Genomic DNA, 7,879 nt, shown 5'->3' with positions numbered 1-7,879 from the left:
CGAATAGTGGGATTGACCGTTCCACATTATTAACGACCCCCACGGCTGAAAGGGCGAGCATGTTTGGTGTGACGGGGATTCGAACCCGCGACCCTCAGATTGCGAGTCGAGCGCCCTAACCACCTGGCCATGCCGGGCCTAGCAATTTTATTGTTGTTGTTTTTTGGTTAATTTGACCAAATTCAACTTCTAACTTCATCAGAGGCAAAAAATGAGATTACCTTAAGACAAACCACCTATGCCTTCCCCTGTCTGGTGTATACAACTGGTTATCATCCATTTTGCTGTAGTGATACTGAAAATCGCTCCGATTATACGACAGGGTAACTATGTTCAAACTACGATTGCCATTTGTTCGTAATCGAAATGGTCGAGCAAGTTCATTAATTTTTACCCTTTGGACAACAAACTAACATAAAATTGAGGTCTGATTAATATAGAAAGCTGTGTCCAGTCCATCCTAAAGTTTATTATATCATATATATTTTCAAAAATCGCTGGTTACTTTTGAAAACAGTTAAATGCATTTTCTTTATCAATATATTTCTTAATCTGAAATAATAATATACTTGAATATTAAAGCTCAGAACATAATAAAAACATGTAATATGCTGTTGTGGAAACTATTATATGAAAACAATATAAGTAAAGCCATATGTTATTATAATGCTTATGAAAAATCTAGCCCTGAAAAAAAGCCATACATAATACTATATTTGAAAACTGCAACTCAGAATACAACATACATCATACTTATTATGGTCATTGTTTTTAAGCTAGCGAAGCGTAACTATAATCAATTATATTTGTCATAAGACAAACGCATTAGGCTTATTGTATTTTTCAACACAACCTTCTTTATTTGATCTCTTTGGGTTTTTCCAAGAAGAAAAATGTATAGTAGTATATCAACAACACTATTTTCGTCATATCTATTACCGACGACGCGTTTCAATGAAACCATCCTCAACAGATCACAGTTAAATTCATATTCAGCTAAACTAATCCTCAATAGACCGGAATTAAAATGATATTATGTTGAGACCATCATCAACAGATCATATTTATATATGCTCTAAGACTTTTAAAATGAGCCACAAGATAATTTACATACAAATATGTTTATATATATATTTTTGCCAAATAGACCTTTGACCTGTTCAGTGACATATTTTAGAAGAAATTTGCATAATAATATCATTATGCTATCATTGAACGGTCTGATGCATCATGATAACTATGCCAGTTTCAATTTTTCTCGAACATCTGTTCTCCTTTACTGTAAATACCCGTCTGGGAAGAAGATACTACACGTGAAGATACCTAAGCTGTAAGATTTTTATACAGGCTTACTTTAGTGAAGTTACTTTCAACTTTTCAAACTGCAGCGCGCACGCGCTCACACGCACAGACATGGAGACAACGGTGCTAGTTCCTAAAGCACAGACTCTTACATTAGCCAGTCACTCAGCTCTGATTTAGTGACGTCTAGAAGGAGAAAATGGCCGACCAACTACATTCATAGGAAGCTCGGAACAGCTCCTGATATAAATATATACTAAGGCCACACCTAAACATCAGCCAAATATCCATACTCCTACAAAAACGTCAGCCAGGTATTCCTTCCCCTGTCAGAACATCAACCAGGTATCCCTACTCCTGTCAAAACATCAGACAGGTATTTCCATTCCTGTCAAAACATCAGACAGGTATTCCTACTCCTGTCAGAACATCAGTCAGGTATTTCACTCCTGTCTGAACATCAACCAGGTATCCCTACTCCTATCAATACATCAGTCAGGTATCCCTACTCCTGTCAAAACATCAGCCAGGTATTCCTTCCCCTGTCAGAACATCAACCAGGTATCCCTACTCCTGTCAAAACATCAGACAGGTATCCCTACTCCTGTCAAAACATCAGACAGGTATCCCTACTCCTGTCAGAACATCAGACAGTTATTCCCATTCCTGTCAAAACATCAGACAGGTATTTCTACTCCTGTCAAAACATCAGTCAGGTATTTCTACTCCTGCCAGAACATCAGACAGGTATTTCTACTCCTATCAGAACATCAGACAGGTATTTCTACTTTTGTCAAAACATCAGACAGGTATTTCTACTTTTGTCAAAACATCAACCAGGTATCCCTACTCCTGTAAAAACATCAGTCAGGTATTCCTACTCCTGTCAGAACATCAGACAGATATTTCTAGACAGGAGTAGAAATACCTGTCTGATGTTCTGGCAGGAGTAAGAATACCTGACTGATGTTCTGACAGGAGTAGAAATACCTGTCTGATGTTCTGACAGGAGTAGGAATACTTGGTTGATGTTTTGACAAAAGTAGAAATACCTGTCTGATGTTTTGACAAAAGTAGAAATACCTGTCTGATGTTCTGATAGGAGTAGAAATACCTGTCTGATGTTCTGACAGGAGTAGAAATACCTGACTGATGTTTTGACAGGAGTAGGAATACCTGTCTGATGTTTTTACAGGAGTGAACATCAGACAGGTATTCCTACTCCTGTCAGAACATCAGTCAGGTATTTCACTCCTGTCAGAACATCAGTCACGTATTCCTACTCCTGTCAGAACATCAGACAGATATTTCTACTCCTGTCAGAACATCAGACAGGTATTTTTACTCCTATGACTGATATGTCATGTTTTTGGAATCCTACGTTATTTTTGTGCGTAGTTGTAGTTTTCTAAGTGAAATTCGAACTCCGCTTGCTGCACGTGTTCTAACCAGCTAACTTACCTGGTTCGAGTCTCAAAGCTTCAGTAAATGATCCAGGGGAGTTTGCCAGGATTGTGTTTAGCATATTTCTGAAAGCTGTGAGCGCTGTAGGCGAGCGAGGGACGGCCACCTTTTTCCGTTCCAGCTAGGAAATCTGTGTCCGTTAACGCATTACTTGTGTTCATTACTTATGAATTACAAAACATACTCTTAACCATATAGTTCAATTCACAAATACCCCCCACCACCATCCTCTCCAGGCACACCAAGCGACGTCTACATACATCTTTCTCAATCAACACCATCTCGCCATGCTCATACTATATGACAAGTTTTTTTACCTTCTAGCAATTACAGTGCACTTTGCTATAATTCAGAATATTAAAAACGTAATGAATTAAATATATGCAGGCATTTCTATACGGAAAGAATCGTTTTTACCGTCCGAATAGCATATATATAAATATATATAGTAACTGTTTTCTATATCTATTTTATCCTTTACATTTATAAAAGAATTTTATACCCTTCGAAACCCAACTGCTTCCGCCAATATTGTTCATTTATTAGTTTACCATGAAGGAAGTTAGCAGGATTCTTAAGCTATGTCAGGCAAGGTAAATCAACAAGATTCCCAATTAGTTATGAAATCAGACGTGCCTATACATAATTTCATTTTGTACGAGTTAAATTCCATCGAGAAGTTCTCAATGAAACATTTATAAATTAACCAGTCTTAGTCTTGCTTTGTGATACAGGAAACAGAATTGTATACATTTTACAATTTGTAAAGTTTATCATCTAATACTTTTGTTATCTCCACAAAACGAATACGTAAATATCTTTCAATGAAAACTGTAAAAAATATTTTACAAGAGGCACCTCATGTTCACAAACATACACCTTTCATTATTGTAAACCATTTTAATGATATATCTGTATGATTCCCTATACCTCAGAACATTTACGTTGAATAACACTATTACTTCCTTTCATTGTATGCCTTACTTAAAAAAAACAGACTTACTAAACACTATCGCTATATAGATATAGATACGTAGGTTTCTTGTTTTCTAGACTAACATCACTGTTATTTCAAATAGTAGCTTACGACCACATAAGCGACTCTGTCGTCCTCTCAGTCCTCGTTGTTCAGTATCTCTGCTGGACTGGCCACCTGGGGATATCTGTAGACTGTTCCCTCCTGGACTATGGATGATCATAGACGCTGTAAGCTGACCACACCCACTAGACCACTGGATTCTTGAGGCATCATCTATTCCAAATTTGAATAAGTGTTATGACTTACTTTGAAGTTACTAAATGACACTTTAAAAATCATTCAGAAAAACACTCAAACTGACCGAACATTTTGATATGTGGTAAGTCCAATTGTTTGTATGGGCTGTTTATGTTAAGGGGTGTGGGGCATTAAAAGGGCTATTTTTGGAAATCATTGTTGGAGTTTTACAAAACCGTTTTATCTGTCACTTTGATTACTGTACTCATTCATATTTTCATATAAGATATAAGAACATAAAGTGTAGTCACTCATTCATATTTTCATACAAAATATAAGAACATAAAGTGTAGTCACTCATTCATATTTTCATATTGAGTGACTACACTTTATGTTCTTATATTTTTTTTTTCTTCTACTTCACTGAAATTATGTTCTGTATCTGTGTCATCTCGTTTGTTAAAATTTGTGATCATTAACTTTATAAATTACAATCGGACTCCAGAAAAGTAGTGTGAACCATTTTCAAGGTAGGCAGCTATGGGCTTGGTTCATTTTAGATATTAATTTAATGATCGTCATATAATTACTTTTTAAAAACAAAATCACTCAAATTAACAAAGCAAAAAACAGTCTATGGTCTTAACAACACATCATCCAACAACTCGCTGTAAAAAAAAAAAGTTTGTGTTTACTATAACACGAAGTTACATCGAAATGCCAAATTATTTGTTTGGAAATAAACACAAAGCTACATAATGGGCTATCTGTGCTCTGCCCATCACGGACATCGAAACCGGTTTCTAGCGTTGTAAGTCCGCAGACATGCTGCTATACCACTGGGAGGGAGGGGGTCATGCCAGATTAAACAATAAATTTAAAATCGAACAGTAATGTCGTTCCTTCTCCACAACCCCAAATTCTACATCTCAAATATATTACTTTATATTGGAAATTAATCTTCTAATTATCATCACTGTGTTAAGCTCAGTTTATTCGTCGGTTTGCATAGTCAAGGGTAATTTACTCAAACCCAAAGAAACACAATTGTGTAATCTTAAAAAAGATTCGTGATTTTCTTTACGACACGCGACACCAAGATGTGAATTGTAAGTAAATCTCTTGACTTGCCTTTTTGCAATCCGTTATAAAATCTATTATGAAAAGAAAAGTAATTTTTATAACTTATGATATATATGTATATGTGTGTGTGTCAATTTCTTGTAGTCAGTTAATTTTCTCGTTCCATTCATATTACAGTCATGATTAATTGGTATGACGAGAAATTGTTTCACCAAACGAGATTATCTTGGTGTTACACCAACATTTGATGTAACATGCTTTTACCCGAGTTTGAAAACCAGATAATGTACTTACAAAAGTAAGAAAGTCAGACCATGCACTTAACCAAATTCTGACGATATGCTTGATTATGTTTGAAGTCAGACCACGCATTTAACTATGTTTGAAACTCAGAGTATTTGCTTAACCAAGTTTGGAAATCAGATTATGAATTTATGTAAGAAAATCAGACGATGCGCTTACAATGTTCGAAAATCAGACGATTTGCTAAGTTTGAACATCAGACCATATTTAACAATGTTTGAAAACCAGACCATGTGCTTAACTATGTTTGAGAATTAGGGCACTCTGATTCTTTTTATATATAAGTCCATGTTAATTCGGAACATTGCAAGAAAAGAAATAATCCACTATGTTACAATCAATGAATTGGAATATTAGAAAATTTTGATAAATAGCATTGCTGATCGATATTGTCACCTAACTGGCAATAATATAATCTTCTAACTCATAAAAATCAAACATACTTTTAATGACATTTGTTTTCCATTGTAGGTGGTGCTTAAATTCCGCTGAATCTCTCTTAATCTTTTTCGATGACGAGGAACCCACTTTGAGACTAATAATGCTTGGAGACGGCTTGAATGGGTCATGAAGAAAAACTTTAATATAAGTTTAACAGCAAATGTACAACGTTTCGACAAGGTTTTCTCATCATGTAAAGCTTTTAACATATTTCAATAAACTGTTTTTTTTTCAAAACCTGGTATGGTCTATTTTGTAGAATGGCAGAGTCTATTGTTTTGTAATGGTCGTATTTATAAACTTGTATTTTGAAAAATTTTATTTGCTTGACGCCACACGTTTAGTACTAATTACACTGTAAGATCAGAAAAGTATGCCTGTTTTACAATAACTTGCTTAAATTGATAATAACGTACAAAACTTACAACCTTAGTGCAGAGTATATATCTTTATGATATACGCCTAAGTTTATCAAAATAAAATCCAAAGTGCTACACTACCACCATTCTATAATAATTCACTTACAAAGTTACTACTCTGACCAGACCGAAATATCTCCTTGTCTGTTGTATATGGTTTGTCGGACAGCGTACGTGTAATATCACCCCCCCCCCCCACTTCCTCGGCAGTATTTTAACATGGACAACAAACCTGAGACTCATTTGTCTCCCATCTCCCGCTCCCTGGTGTTGTTTAAAGAACTAGCTATCCATGAAGAAATTGATTTGGCAGAACATTTGACCCTTTCACTAGACGCTAAATGTGTACCTTAACTTCACCTGCAGGGGAACAATGACCACATGGCTTTAGCGTAGTTACTTACATTAGGTTCTCCTGCTGGGCAGGTGAGTGCGTACAATGGCAAATAAATTTTGTCCAGATGCAATCACTAACAGCGCTAAATCAGATCTGTAAACCTATTTTATATGTTCTCATTTCCCACTTTTAAATAAAGATTCCAAGAGAAGAACAAAAATGTGAAAACGTTCTTCAACGATACAGGTACACTATATGGTTAAACGGATTTTTTTCTTCCGTTTTTTAATACTGTTTCGTACCTGTAGAGGGTGTTCACATAATAAACATAAGCCTCTTTTTATGAGTGCGGCAGGGAGAACGTTGTTGTTGTTTGGAGTTAAGCACAAAGCTATACAATGGGCTATCTGTGCTCTGCCTACCACGGGAATCAAACCCGGTTTCTAGCGTTGTAAGTCCACAGACATACCGCTGTACCACTGGGAGGCAGGGAGAACGTTAAAACGAAACGAGAATTATTCACACGCTTGGAATGTTTCAGTCACAAAATGTGCTATGAAAATAGAAAGTACGTGAAAACAATGTATTCAATATCGAACGTTATTCGATTTGAAAGTAGTCCATAGGTTGGACTCTAGTCTATCAGATGAAAATTAGGGATAATTAGTGCAGATAACGCCTTTTATTTTTAGCATTGCGTGAATACCTGGAACAAACCAAGAAAATTGGTTTTATTAACAACTATATTGAATTAGAAGAATAACTGTTGAGCTAAGTATATAAAAGCGGTATAAATTAGTGACAAGTAGGGAATCAAGCGATAGATCGAATTAGAAGAATAACTGTTGAGCCGCATCTATATACTTAGCTCAACAGTTATTCTTCTAATTCAATCTATCACTTGATTTCCTACTTGTCACTGATTTATACCGCTTCTATATACTAAGCTCAACAGTTATTCTTCTAATTCGATCTATCACTTGATTCCCTGATTTATATCACTGATTTATACCGCTTCTATATACTTAGCTCAACAGTTATTCTTCTAATTCAATCTATCACTTGATTCCCTACTTGTCACTGATTTATACCGCTTCTATATACTTAGTATAAATCAGTGACAAGTAGGGAATCAAGTGATAGAACAGTTATTCTTCTAATTCGATGAGCTAAGTATATAGATGCGGTATAAATTAGTGACAAGTAGGGGAATCAACTGATAGATCGAATTAGAAGAATAACTGTTGAGCTAAGTATATAGATGCGGTATAAATCAGTGACAAGTAGGGAATCAAGTGATAGATCGAATTAGAA

The sequence above is a fragment of the Limulus polyphemus genome, unplaced genomic scaffold (genome assembly GCF_000517525.1).
Source record: "Limulus polyphemus unplaced genomic scaffold, Limulus_polyphemus-2.1.2 Scaffold176, whole genome shotgun sequence".
In the NCBI taxonomy this organism is placed as follows: Eukaryota; Metazoa; Arthropoda; class Merostomata; order Xiphosura; family Limulidae; genus Limulus; species Limulus polyphemus.
The sequence above is the reverse complement of the archived record's forward strand: the minus strand, read 5'-3'. Positions refer to the sequence as shown.